The sequence below is a fragment of the Schistocerca serialis genome, chromosome 5, assembly GCF_023864345.2.
Source record: "Schistocerca serialis cubense isolate TAMUIC-IGC-003099 chromosome 5, iqSchSeri2.2, whole genome shotgun sequence".
Classification (NCBI taxonomy): domain Eukaryota; kingdom Metazoa; phylum Arthropoda; class Insecta; order Orthoptera; family Acrididae; genus Schistocerca; species Schistocerca serialis.
Window position 1 is genome coordinate 600528321 of NC_064642.1, and position 14564 is coordinate 600542884.

A 14564-nucleotide genomic window follows, 5' to 3' on the forward strand; every position below is an offset into this window, starting at 1 on the left:
CAGAGACAACAATGTAGAAACATTTGGAATGGAGTTCATAATTTCTTGAAATTTGTAGATATATTTATGCCTATTGGTGTGTTTATTATGACAGTACAGATGACAAAGCTTACCAGTTTCTTTCATAATGCATTCAGATAGGTTTGATGAAGCATGGTACCTGGATGTGTGATTAGGTGAAATCTTCCTAGCTTTCAGAGTACGTGCCCATATAGATGATATGAATTGTGGTCCATTATCAGAATCAACTTCTTGTACATGGCCAACAATCGGTAAGTAATGTTTTATTAAAGGTTTTAGCTGTAGCCTTCCGTAACTGTGTGAATGTTGCAATTGTAGAAGTTCGTTTCACTCCTACGAAAATGTAAGAAAATCCGTGTTTGCTTCTGGGAATAGGTCCGTAGGTATCCACGGCGGCCATGTGACATAATTTAGTTGGTATAATGGGATATAATGGACCGAGTTAAGAAGTCCTTGATGATTTCTCTTGCCCACAAAGCTTGCATGTAGCTAGTACACACTGTATACGTTTTTCATATTTGGAAAGTAACAATTCTGTCTGAGAATGAGGAAACACTTTCATGAACCATAATATGCATAATTTAAGTGCCTGTACGAAATTAATTTGTTGACTGAATCTTCAGGTGTACATAAGACCCAATTGCCGCTGTGTGGATGTCTACATCGAAAGATGATATTGTTGCGTACTTCATATTGACGTCTGACTGCTGAATTGGTTTTGTCATGCCAAAGCTGCTTAATAGTTTTCCAGATACTGTCCTTATCCTGTTCTCTGGAAATGTCCTTAAGAGATAAAGAAATAAGGTTTTCAAACGCTACTTGCTGTATGTAAGAGAACGGAATAAATCATCAGCTACCACATTTTGAGAACAGGGAATATGGATTACTGTAAAGTCAAAAACTTTTAAATAAAACTTACTTCGTCTGAAGTGGTGTTGAGAAAAGTTATAATTTTCAAAGGACGGTAAATTGATTAACTGATGTGTAGTTCCTTGTTTTATAGTTTCCGAGCAATAAGCTGGCAAAAAGCTGTTGACTCCCGTCGCGTGTCCATAATAACGTCGGAAACCTTTCCACATGATCACCCGAGTACAAATCAAAGCTCCGCTAATGTACTGCCCTTTTATTTCTTTTGTACGCGATACTACCGCCGTCTGCACATGTGCATATCACTACCTCATTACTTTTGTCGCCTGAGTGTAGGTTCTCACGTGCTCTTCACTGCAGGTCTGGATGCTGATCTACACGGGCCATTAAGTGGACAATTTATGTTGTTCAATGGCGCAAGAGCAAACGATTCGCAGCGCGACCGAGCTTGCCCAACAGTGCTCCCGAAATAAACTCAATTGATAAATGTTCCATAGGGCACAGCCGTTAGCATTTCTTTTTCCGCGAAGCATAATGCTGACATTTTCATAGATTAGAAGAAACACATCACGTACAAGAAGTATCGCAAAGTGAATTCCTTCCATGTAGATCCAAACAGCAGAACTTGGAAATAAACATGATTTCACAATAAGAGTCTAAAGGAGCTCCTCATAGCAGAACTCAATTCAGACGAAAGAGAAATCACACGAAGCGGAGAGTTAGAAGAGTAAAGCGAAACTTCACATTTGACGTCGCATCAACTGTCCCCAAACAGACTACAACCACATCGTGCGCTTAGGCAAACTTCAAAGGATAGCCTTCTTGTAGAAGTAAGTTCGGGCACTCAGAATCACAGGCGCGACCGCGAATTGTTCATGATTTACAAATTCTCAACGAAAAGGTGAAATTTCATCCAGACACTAGTGTCTCTGTTACTCCACTTACGAGGCAACATACGAATAATTAGGATGCTCAAAAGTTAAGCAATGAAACCTGCATTTAACGAATCATAACGACAAAATTATTTCTACTCTTAAGACGTTTACACTACGAGAAAAACACAAAAATACTAACCAATGATGTACATTATAGTTCAATCCAACACCAGTCGAAACATATTTGAGATGAGCCAAATCTGTCCGTCCAGCCTGGGAATTCAAGATAATGTACGTGCAATCTGTACTCAGATTTCACAGGAGTGCATTAAACAAGTACATGATAAATATAAACATTTGTTTGGTGGCAAGCTGCGTAATTTCGCAATGCAAATTATGCTTAAATACAGTACCTAAACTAAATTTTACAGAGCACATTCAGTACCATAACCTATTGGAAAGTAAGTAACAAATTGGTGTCTTGCAAACCATTTCAGATATACTGCGACTCATTTCAGAACGCAGATGGGCCACTTATATGGTAATCGCTAGCATAGAAGACAGAAAATTTAGTATTTCAGAGCCTCTGTAAATGATCAAACGGTGACCGGTTCATCTCCACTACCACTCACCGAGGAAATAATAGAGAGATTAGCAAGAGGAAGAATTTTCTCGGAAATGGGTTCAGCTGTTAGTTACCTGCAACTCGCTCTTGACAATGAAATAAAAAAAATTAATGATAAGTAAAATACGGGAGTCCTCCTGCATTGTATCAGGTTCAGTACCTTCGCTTCAGATGAATCCCAGCTTCTACGGTGCACCAACGTTTCTTAAAACAACGTGTCATCTTCTGATTATTTGGACAATGTATTTCTGTCAGGAATGACGCCAGGTGAATATCTCAGTAATTTGGAAAGCCATTTCCAAGTCGTAACTAACGAAGGACGAAATTGGACCTGGCAATACACTTTTTCCTTAATACAGAAATTGAATATTTGGAACTTATCATTGATGCTCGCAATGCGCATCCCACTATCAAATATTTACACTGGCGTGACGAGAATCATGGGACAGCGATATACACATATGAAATTTGCAGTAGGATTGCGTACACAAGGTATAAAAGGGCAATGCATTGGCGGAGCAGTCATTTGCACTCAGGCAATTCAAGGGAAAAGCTTCCGACGTGATCATGGCAGCGCAATGTGAGTTAACAGACCTTAAGCGCGGAATGGTAGTTGGAGCTAGAAACATGTGTGATATCATTTCGGCAATCATTAACGAGTTCAATGTTTCGAATTCTACAGCGACAAGAGTGTGACGAGAATAGCAAAATTCATGAATTTCCTCTCACCACGGATATTGCAGTGGTCGACGGCCTTCACTCAACTACAGAGAGCAGCGACCTTTACCTAGAGTTGTCAGTGCTAATGGACAAGCAGCACCTCGTGAAATAACCGCAGAAATCAGTGTGGGTCAACGACAAATGTATCCGTTAGGACAGAGCGACCAAAATTGTCGTTAATGCGCAATCGGAGCAGAAAACCGACTCGATTGCCTTTCCCAGCAGCACGACTTAGCCCTCAGCGGCTCTCCTGTACTCGTGATCAAATCGGTTGAATCCTAGACGACTGGAAAACCATGGCCTGGTCAGATGAGCCCCTACTTTCAGTTGGTAAGAGCTGATGGTAGGGTTCAAGGCTGGCGTAGACCCCATGAAACCATGGACCCAAGTTGATAACAAGGCACTGTGCAAGCCAGCGTTGGGTCCATAATGGCGTGGGCTGTCTTTACATGAAAAGGAATGGGCCCTCTGTTCGAGCTGGACCGATCATTGACCAGAAATAGTTATGTTCAGCCACTTGGGTATCATTTGCAGCCATTCATGGCCTTCGTGTTCCCAAACAACGATGCGATTTTATGGATGTCAATGCTGCATGTGATCGGGCCACAGTTATTCGCAGTTGATTTGAAGACCATTCTGGACAAACCGAATGAATAATTTGGCCACCCAGATCTCCCGACATGAATCCCATCTAACATTCATGGGACATAATCTAGAGGTCAAGTCGTGCACAAAATCATTCACGGGCAATAATTTCGCAGGTATGTGGGGCTACAGAAACAACATCGCTCAGTATTTCTGCAGGGGACTATCAACGATTTGTTGAGTGCGTTCCAGTCGAGTTGCTGCACTACACTGGGCAAAAGTGGGTCCAACACGATATTAAGAGGTGCGCATGACCTTTGCCACCTCAGCGTAAAGCCATTCGAACATTACATTTTCTAGATGTTAACAATAACAATCAAATTGAGCCGTGCGTGCGTTAGAGTCGATATCTGCCCTTCATTAACGTCTATGTTCTTCGTATCTCGGCGACGGGTTTGCAGGCGTCACGCGAGGGACACGCCGAGCTGATCCGCACTGCACGTACAGTCATCCCTGGGCAGAATGTTTGCTCACTGTCCGGCCTAGTAACTAGGGCTGCTCAATGATGGCGTGGAAGAGTGCGTGTACCATATTTGAAGAAGTACTGCTTCCCCCAGCGTTGGTGATTCGCATTTTCAGAGTCGGAACGTTCCTGTTTCTATTGATCAGGTTTGTGAATGCTGAGACGTCAGTATTTTCTATACCCCCAAGCACTGGTATAGAAAGAAAAACGTTAGCATCTCTTCTTATGTGTGATTGAAGTGTTGGTTGTCATTATCAAAAAGTATTATTCTCTGAGTGAGACTTTCCTACAGATAGTGAATTTGGGTTCATACATGTAACGCTGTCTATCTTTAAGTAGTGACCGTCATTTTTGACTTAATCCCCCAACAAGGATCAGCATTCTGGATTACCATTACAAAACCGAGTTATTTTAAGCCTACAAGAAAAAGGCAAATATAATTTAGAATGAAATGTTGATTGCTTCATGGAAATCTTATTTCTGTATATGTTTACTAGCAACAAATTTATTTCTTAAATTGTGTGCTTGTTTCAAAAATTTGAAAAAAGGGTAGTTCTCCTTCAAACACTCATACTGAGTCAAAGTTAAAACATAAAAGGACCTTTCATTTATTTCTGTTGTTGTCACGTGGTTTAATTTTCCTCTGTGTGTCTTTCAGAGTACCCATTACCAGAGAGTGAGAGAGAGCGATATCTGGGTCACATTATGTGTGTGTGCGTGTGTGTGTGTGTGTGTTGGGGCTTATGGGCGCTCAACGTCGAGATCGTCAGCGCCCTGACACACATGACAATGCCTCTTTAAATATCAAAATATTTTTTCCACGTGTTTGAACTGAAATTAATATTATCGATGTTTTCACTGTTGAAAGTTGGCTGAAATTAATTTCCTTACGTTTATCGTGTTCAATAACACAAGATTGCTAAAAGTTTTAAAAAATTCCTTAAATGCGGCACTTAATAACTTATCGTTCTTTTCATGAGCCCCATTAGATATTCTATTATTGGTCACTGGTGAGGTGAAGGATTGGTAAGCAGGGCACATGAGCTGCTGGAATGGAATGCTGACCCCATTTGAGAAAAGAAAAAGTTATTTTCACTACGTTAATTAAAACAGAGCACTAGTAACAACACAACGGTTAATTAGCATTTGCAAATTGCGGTGATCTACACCGATTATTCAACTGTATAAAAGTAACGAAAATAATTCAAAATTTTTAAAAGGAAAACATCCTTATGGCTCAAACTTTAAATTAATAAGAAATTAATTTATACAAGTATAACTTTAACATAACTGCAGATCTGAGCTCACTAGTTGTGAAATTAAGTCAATTATTAGGACGTGTGAATATGAAAAATGAAAATTTGTAAAAATTTCAAAAATACTCAAATAGCAAGATCTGATAAATAGGTGAATTAACTATTATGGAAAATATTCGGCAGTATGATGTTATGATAGCCTGAAAGATCTACACAGCAATCAGTACATTCTCGACGTTTAGAGTTTACATCGGCCGCTCGTCTCAATTCCGTGCTCGAGAGCTCAAGTGACAACAGGCAGGAGGGCTTCCGCACACCATTAACGGCTTCTAGAACACACAAACCTAGTATTAATACACAGTTCACTAAAATAACAAAACCAACAGCTAAGCACTGGGTAGTGCCAAATGCAGGAAGAGATATAAACGTTATAGTGTGACAAACGCAGTTATCCATAAATTTATAAACCACAAATGTCTCAAGGTGATAATGACCAAACAATTCGCACACAAACTTAAATACCAAAGCACCGCCTGACGGCGCCAAATTGTTACTATTATAGTTGACAAAAAGGAAGAAGTTGGCAATTACAATGTAAATTAGCGGCTGAAGTTTTATACAGAAACCAAACTTTGATCCATAAAATTGGCCACTTAACATATTAACAATAATAATAAAAAAGGAATCGCCGAATATCGGCCATACTTGTTATTCAAGATAACTGCAACGGAACCAGGGCACGGCGCAGCTACATAGACTTGCAGTACCAAGTATCTCGGACCCAGGTCCAAATGGTTTAAGAAATGACTAGCTAAAATCAAAATGGTTACACGGAGAAATCACATTCAAAAGTTCCACCACAAAATGGCTCACCATTTAAAATTACTCCAGGAGCTCGCTGTTAACCTGCACGCCAGGATAAACTCCTGCGCTCTCCTCAGGATTCGAGATAGGCACGACTCTCAAACAGAGCCAATATTGACCGGTCACTGCTCACGTACTCCATTTCCGCTCGCCGCCAAACACAGTCGCTGGAATATTAACACTGTGACACTGTGCGTCCTCGCGGTACACCAAGCGCCAACTGACTACTCGCGATGCTCCGTGCGCAGTCTTCCCTCTGTCACTGCCGCCAACCGAGTTTCCGTCACTGCCCCCGACCGAGTCTCATCTCGCGAGCCCCGGCCGTCCAACCAGGGCGCCGCAAAGCGCGTAACTTCAACGGAGAAACTATCCTGCCAAGAGCATCGCAGGAAGTTACAGCTCAGCCATATTGTCTATTTTGAAATGCAACTGAGGCAAATAAATGTTGCTAGAAGTTTTTCTTATGCAAGATTTAACACCTCCTCTTAGCTTCATGCTTCCAAACATTTCATTCGTAGATTGTAACAGAACATTAGAATCCAGGAACGTTTAAATCATTTGCGCAAAAGTTTTCAGGATTTATGGGAGGCTGGGGACCCAATTAAGCCCCCATTATTGAACTATTGTGAGATAAAGCTAGTCAGTGTCAACTTACCGCTAGTACACTAATTTGGGAAGATATCAACAGTCAGAATAGAGTTTACTGTCTTCCTCATGAGTCTAGAATCACGGATAGAGATCATGGGGGCAACTAATCTGCTTTTCCTGATATTACAGAACATGAATAATTTGTCGACTGAAACAAGTTGTGATATTATATACCATTTGCGTTTAACTTTTCGGTTTCGAAATAAGGCTAAGGTTCTTAAAATTGATCATTCAGCAATATTTTAACTTACCTACCCGTTAACCTGTGACAGATTAAGAAGAACTATATCTGAAGCCCGAGTGTGTCATCGTTTAAATTGCGTGAAAGATTGCTTTATGAAAATTTATCAAGAAGAGCTAACAATGAGTTGGCCAGTCGATATTTCTTTGTTTTGAAAAACGTGGTGAGTTGCTCATCCGGTGTACTGAAGATATTCGGATAACCATATTAGAACTATGCCTTAAGGTTGCTGACTAGGAAGCAGTTAATAGTACCCTTGAAGCTGTGCACTTGAAAGACGATTCTTGTATTCTGTTATCTAAGAAACTTGATACTTTCACCGCGTTACGAGCGCGTCCTGAAAAGTAATGCGCCCGAAATATTTACTGTGCTCTCAGAATCGATTGTGATATTACATGTCACGCATATTGCTCGATGGAATGTCCGCGCTTCGCTGACACAACTCTCTGCCTCTAGAAGCCTCCGCCGGGCGAAGTGGCCGTGCGGTTCTAGGCGCTGCAGTCTGGAACCGCGAGACCGCTACGGTCGCAGGCTCGAATCCTGCCTCGGGCATGGATGTGTGTGATGTCCTTAGGTTAGTTAGGTTTAACTAGTTCTAAGTTCTAGGGGACTAAAGACCTCAGAAGTTGAGTCCCATAGTGCTCAGAGCCATTTAAACCATTTTTTTAGAAGCCTCCGCATGGTAGCGTGTAACATGGCGGTGTGTAACGTAAATATGTAGGTGTATGAGAAACAGATGCTGTAATCGACCCTTCTAACAGCAGAAGATGCGATGGAGAAAGCATACGAGAATATTGAACAAATGATTCAGTACATAAAGGCAAACGAAAATCTAATAGTCATGGAGGATGGTTCAAATGGTTCAAATGGCTCTGAGCACTATGGGACTTAGCATCTATGGTCATCAGACTCCTAGAACTTAGAACTACTTAAACCTAACTAACCTAAGCATATCACACACATCCATGCCCGAGGCAGGATTCGAACCTGCGACTGTAGCGGTCACGCGGTTCCAGGCTGAAGAGCCTAGAACCACAAGGCCAGTCATGGAGGATTGGAGTGCATTTGTAGGGGAAGATGTGGAGGAAAGGTTTACAGGACAATATCGGTTTGGTACTACAAATGAGGAATAAGCAAGATCTGATAAATAGGGGAATTAACTATTATGGAAAATATTCGGCAGTATGATGTTATGATAGCCTGAAAGATCTACACAGCAATCAGTACATTCTCGACGTTTAGAATTTACATCGGCCGCTCGTCTCAATTCCGTGCTCGAGAGCTCAAGTGACAACAGGCAGGAGGGCTTGCGCACACCATTAACGGCTTCTAGAACACACAAACCTAGTATTAATACACAGTTCACTAAAATAACAAAACCAACAGCTAAGCACTGGGTAGTGCCAAATGCAGGAAGAGATATAAACGTTATAGTGTGACAAACGCAGTTATCCATAAATTTATAAACCACAAATGTCTCAAGGTGATAATGACCAAACAATTCGCACACAATCTTAAATACCAAAGCACCGCCTGACGGCGCCAAATTGTTACTATTATAGTTGACAAAAAGGAAGAAGTTGGCAATTATAATGTAAATTAGCGGCTGAAGTTTTATACAGAAACCAAACTTTGATCCATAAAATTGGCCACTTAACATATTAACAATAATAATAAAAAAGGAATCGCCGAATATCGGCCATACTTGTTATTCAAGATAACTGCAACGGAGCCAGGGCACGGCGCAGCTACATAGACTTGCAATACCAAGTATCTCGGACCCAGGTCCAAATGGTTTAAGAAATGACTAGCTAAAATCAAAATGGCTACACGGAGCAATCACATTCAAAAGTTCCACCACAAAATGGCTCACCATTTAAAGTTACTCCAGGAGCTCGCTGTTAACCTGCACGCCAGGATAAACTCCTGCGCTCTCCTCAGGACTCGAGATAGGCACGACTCTCAAACAGAGCCAATATTGACCGGTCACTAGCCGGCTGAAGTGGCCGTGCGGTTAAAGGCGCTGCAGTCTGGAATCGCAAGACCGCTACTGTCGCAGGTTCGAATCCTGCCTCGGGCATGGATGTTTGTGATGTCCTTAGGTTAGTTAGGTTTAACTAGTTCTAAGTTCTAGGGGACTAATGACCTCAGTAGTTGAGTCCCATAGTGCTCAGAGCCATTTGAACCATTTTTTTGACCGGTCACTGCTCCCGTACTCCATTTCCGCTCGCCGCCTGACACAGTCGCTGGAATGTTAACACTGTGACACTGTGCGTCGCCGCAGTACACCAAGCGCCGACTGACTACTCGCGATGCTCCGTGCGCAGTCTTCCCTCTGTCACTGCCGCCAACCGAGTTTCCGTCACTGCCCCCGACCGAGTCTCATCTCGCGAGCCCCGGCCGTCCAACCAGGGCGCCGCAAAGCGCGTAACTTCAACGGAGAAACTATCCTGCCAAGAGCATCGCAGGAAGTTACAGCTCAGCCATATTGTCTATTTTGAAATGCAATAGAGGCAAATAAATGTTGCTAGAAGTTTTTCTTATGCAAGATTTAACACCTCCTCTTAGCTTCATGCTTCCAAACATTTCATTCGTAGATTGTAACAGAACATTAGAATCCAGGAACGTTTAAATCATTTGCGCAAAAGTTTTCAGGATTTATGCGAGGTTGGGGACCCAATTAAGCCCCCTTTATTGAACTATTGTGAGATAAAGCTAGTCAGTGTCAACATACCGCTAGTACACTAATTTGGGAAGATATCACCAGTCAGAACAGAGTTTACCGTTTTCCTCATGAGTCTAGAATCTCGGATAGAGATCATGGGGGCAACTAATCTGCTTTTCCTGATATTACAAAACATGAATAATTTGTCGACTGAAACGAGTTGTGATATTATGTACCATTTGCGCTTAACTTTTCGGTTTAGAAATAAGGCTAAGGTTCTTAAAATTGATCATTCAGTAATATTTTAACCTGTGACAGATTAAGCAGAACTATATCTGAAGCCCGAGTGTGTCATCGTTTAAATTGCGTGAAAGATTGCTTTATGAAAATTTATCAAGAAGAGCTAACAATGAGTTGGCCAGTCGATATTTCTTTGTATTCAAAAACGTGGTGAGTTGCTTATCCGGTGTACTGAAGATATTCGGATGACCATATTAGAACTATACCTTAAGGTTGCTGACTAGGAAGCAATTAATAGTACCCTTGAAGCTGTGCACTTGAAAGACGATTCTTGTATTCTATTATCTAAGAAACTTTCACCGCGTTACGAGCGTGTCCTGAAAAGTAATGCGCCCGAAATATTTACTGTGCTCTCAGAATCGATTGTGATATTACATGTCACGCATATTGCTCGATGGAATGTCCGCGCTTCGCTGACACAACTCTCTGCCACTAGAAGCCTCCGCCGGGCGAAGTGGCCGTGCGGTTCTAGGCGCTGCAGTCTGGAACCGCGAGACCGCTACGGCGCAGGCTCGAATCCTGCCTCGGGCATGGATGTGTGTGATGTCCTTGGGTTAGTTAGGTTTAACTAGTTCTAAGTTCTAGGGGACTAATGACCTCAGAAGTTGAGTCCCATAGTGCTCAGAGCCATTTGAACCATTTTTTTAGAAGCCTCCGCATGGTAGCGTGTAACATGGCGGTGTGTAACGTAAATATGTAGGTGTGTGAGAAACAGATGTAATCGACCCTTCTAACAGCAGAAGATGCGATGGAGAAAGCATACGAGAATATTGAACAAATGATTCAGTACATAAAGGCAAACGAAAATCTAATAGTCATGGAGGATGGTTCAAATGGTTCAAATGGCTCTGAGCACTATGGGACTTAGCATCTATGGTCATCAGACCCCTAGAACTTAGAACTACTTAAACCTAACTAACCTAAGCACATCACACACATCCATGCCCGAGGCAGGATTCGAACCTGCGACTGTAGCGGTCACGCGGTTCCAGACTGAAGCGCCTAGAACCACAAGACCAGTCATGGAGGATTGGAATGCATTTGTAGGGGAAGATGTGGAGGAAAGTTTTACAGGATAATATCGGTTTGGTACTAAAAATGAGGAATAAGAAACGCTAAACGAGTTCTACAGTAAATTCCAGCTAGTAATAGCCAATACTCTGCCCAAAAGTCACAGGAGGAAGAGGTATACTGTTAAAAGCAGGGAGATACGAAAAGATTTCAGTTAGATTACACCATGGGCAGGCAGAGATCCCTAAATCATATACTGAATTTACAGGTGTATCCAGGAGCAGATGTAGTGATGAGAAGGTTGAAGTTTAAGAGTGATCAGGAAGAATCAGTGCGAAAAGAAGTGTTATAACGAAGTACTAAGAAATGAAGGGATACGCTTGAAGTTCTCTGAGACTAGAGATACTGCGAGAAACAATAGCTCAGTAGGCAGTTCGGTTGAAGAGAAATGGACATCTCCAAAAGAGCAATCACGAAAGTTAGAAAAGAAACACAGGTACAAAGAAGGTAACTACGAATAAAGCACTGGTACCAGAAGAGACGGTACTTCAGTTGAATGAAGGATATACGAAAATGTTAGGAAAATTCAGGAACACAGAAATGAGTCACTTAAGAACAAAATAAATGGGGGTACAGGGAAGCTATGGTGAAAAGGCTGCATGAGAAGTGTAAAGAAACCGGAGAAGAAGTAATTGCCGTAAGTATTGACTCGTCATAGTGAAAATTTAAAATAGCGATCGGTGCAACTGGAAGCAAGGGTAGTAATAAGACTGCGATGGGAATTTCACTGTTAGATGCAGAGGAGAGAGGGATAGGTGGAAAAAGTAGACCTCTATGAGGGGGAAGACTTGTCTGACGACCCGATATAACAAGAAACAGAAGTCGGTTTAAAAGAGATTGGAGGATCCCACATCACAGATTTTCAAAGAGTTTTGGAAGAGTTCTGATCGAATAAGGTAGAAGGGTTGGATAGTATTCCATCAGATATTCTGAAATAACTAGGGGAAGTGGCAACAAAACTAATGTTCACGTTGGTGGGTAGGGTGTGCAAGTAGAACTACATACCATGTGACTTCCGGAGAAACACCATCTTCACAGTTCAGAACTCTCAAGCGCTGACAAGTGTGAAAATTATCGCACAATCAGCTTTACAGCTCATGCGTCCAAGTTGCTGACAAGAATAATGTACAGAAGAATGAAGAAGGGCATGGAAGATCTGTTAGATGACGATCATATTGTCATTAGCAAAAGGTAAAGGGACCAGAGAGGCAGCTCGGACATTGCAGTTCATAATGGAAGCACGAATACAGAAAAATAAAGACACGTTCATAGGATTTGTCGACCTGGAGAAAGCGTTTGACGACATCAAATGGTGCAAGATGTTCGAATTTCAGAGAAAAATAGGGGTAAGCTATAGGGAAAGATGGGTAATACACAATAATTACAAAAACCAAGAGGGAACAATAAGACTGGAAGACCAAGAACGAAGTGCTATTATTAAAAAGGGTGTAAGACATAGATGTAGTCTTCCGCCCCTACTGTTCAGTCTATACATCGAAGAAAAAATAATGGAAAGAAAAAATAGCGGAAAGAAAAGAAAAATGTGAGAGTGGGATTATAATTCGGTGTGAAAGAATCTCAATGAAAAGAAGCGCTGATGACATTGCTACACTCACTGAATGTCAGGAAGAATTACAAGATTAGCTGAGTGGAATGAACGGTCTAAGGAGTACAGAATACGGAATGAGAGTCAATCAAAGTAAGACTAAAGTAAAGTGAAGTAACAATAATGAGAACTGTGAGACACGTAATATCAGGATTGTTGATCACAAATAGATGGAGTTAATTATTTCTGCCACCTGAGCAGCAAAACAACCCATTACTGACAGAGCAAGGTGAACACAAAAAGCAGGCTAACACTCGCAAAAAGGGCATTCTTGGCCAAGAGAGGTCTACTTATATCAAACATCGGCATTAATTTGAGGAAGAAATTTTTCAGAATATACGTTTGCAGTGCAACATTTTATGGTAATGAAAGATGGACTGTGGGAAGACCGGAACAGAAGAGAAGTGAAGCATTTGACATGTGGTGCTGCAGAAGAATGTGAAAACTGGGTGGATGAGGGGATTCTCCACGGAACGGCAAGGAATGGAGTACATGGAAAACACTGACAAAAAGAAGGGACACGATGGTATGGCATATATTAAGACACGACGGAATATCTTCCATGGTAACAGGAAGAGATGCTGAGGAAGAGAGGAAACGGGAATACGTCCAGCAAATAATTGAGGACGTAGATGAAGAGTTTGGCACAGAAGACAAATCCGTGGCGGGCCGCATCTAACCAGTTAGAATACTGATTAAAAAGAAATTAGAAATCGTAATTCCTGTTGAAGTACATAGAAGAATAGAAGATGTGTACGGTGATTACTATAGATATCAGTAATGTGCGACGATGGATTTTTCCTGCTCATAATGAAGGAAATGGTGGTGCTAACCTCAACGTGTAAGACAGGGCTCGTAGTGGATGATGGCGTACGGCAACCTAAGAGACCAATGGAATCGAGTTGACGACCTCATCAGAGAAAATCGTTGAATATCACAAACACAACTCTCAGTAAGTGCGGCATATCGCGAGAGCATATATGGGTCATCATTGGAGAATTACGGTACAGAAGGCTGTGTGCTTGGTGGGAGCCTTGAATGCTCACTCCTGACTGACACAGAGGAGATTGGAGATCTGTCAACAATTTCTTTTCCGTTTTGAGCGTGAGGGTCATGGGTTCTTAAAGATTATTGTGAAAGGTGATGAAAGCGGAGTTCACCATTTTGACCCCATAAACAAGAGAGCATCACTGGAGTTCCGCCACAAAGGATCGCTGATGCCAAAATATTCGAGAGCATTCCATCAGCAGGTAGAGTTACAGTCACAGTATTCTGGAATGTTTAAGGTGTGATGTATCAATTGGAATTCATGCCTATGGGCACCACAAGAAACTCTGCAAAGTACTGTGATTCACTTGCAAAACAGACAACACCTTGCTAGCAATTAAGTGGTGCAAACAGAAGTGAAAGTGTGGCTCCGTCATCAAACGCTCTACAGTGGCGGTATCAACAAACTCGTCGCTCGTTGGGAGAAATGTGTTCGTCGTAAGGGTGACTATGTTAAGAAATAAATATGTATACATTAGGAATAAAGATGTGTAATGGTAATAAGATATATTATAGTTAAAAATTTTTAAGAGTCTTCACATAAATATTTGGAGGCATTACTTTTCATTACGCCCTAGAGGATAAGGTGGTGGCAGGTATATAGAACAACAGGTTTAGCGACGAAATGCGGGGCGCCCGTGAATGAAGAT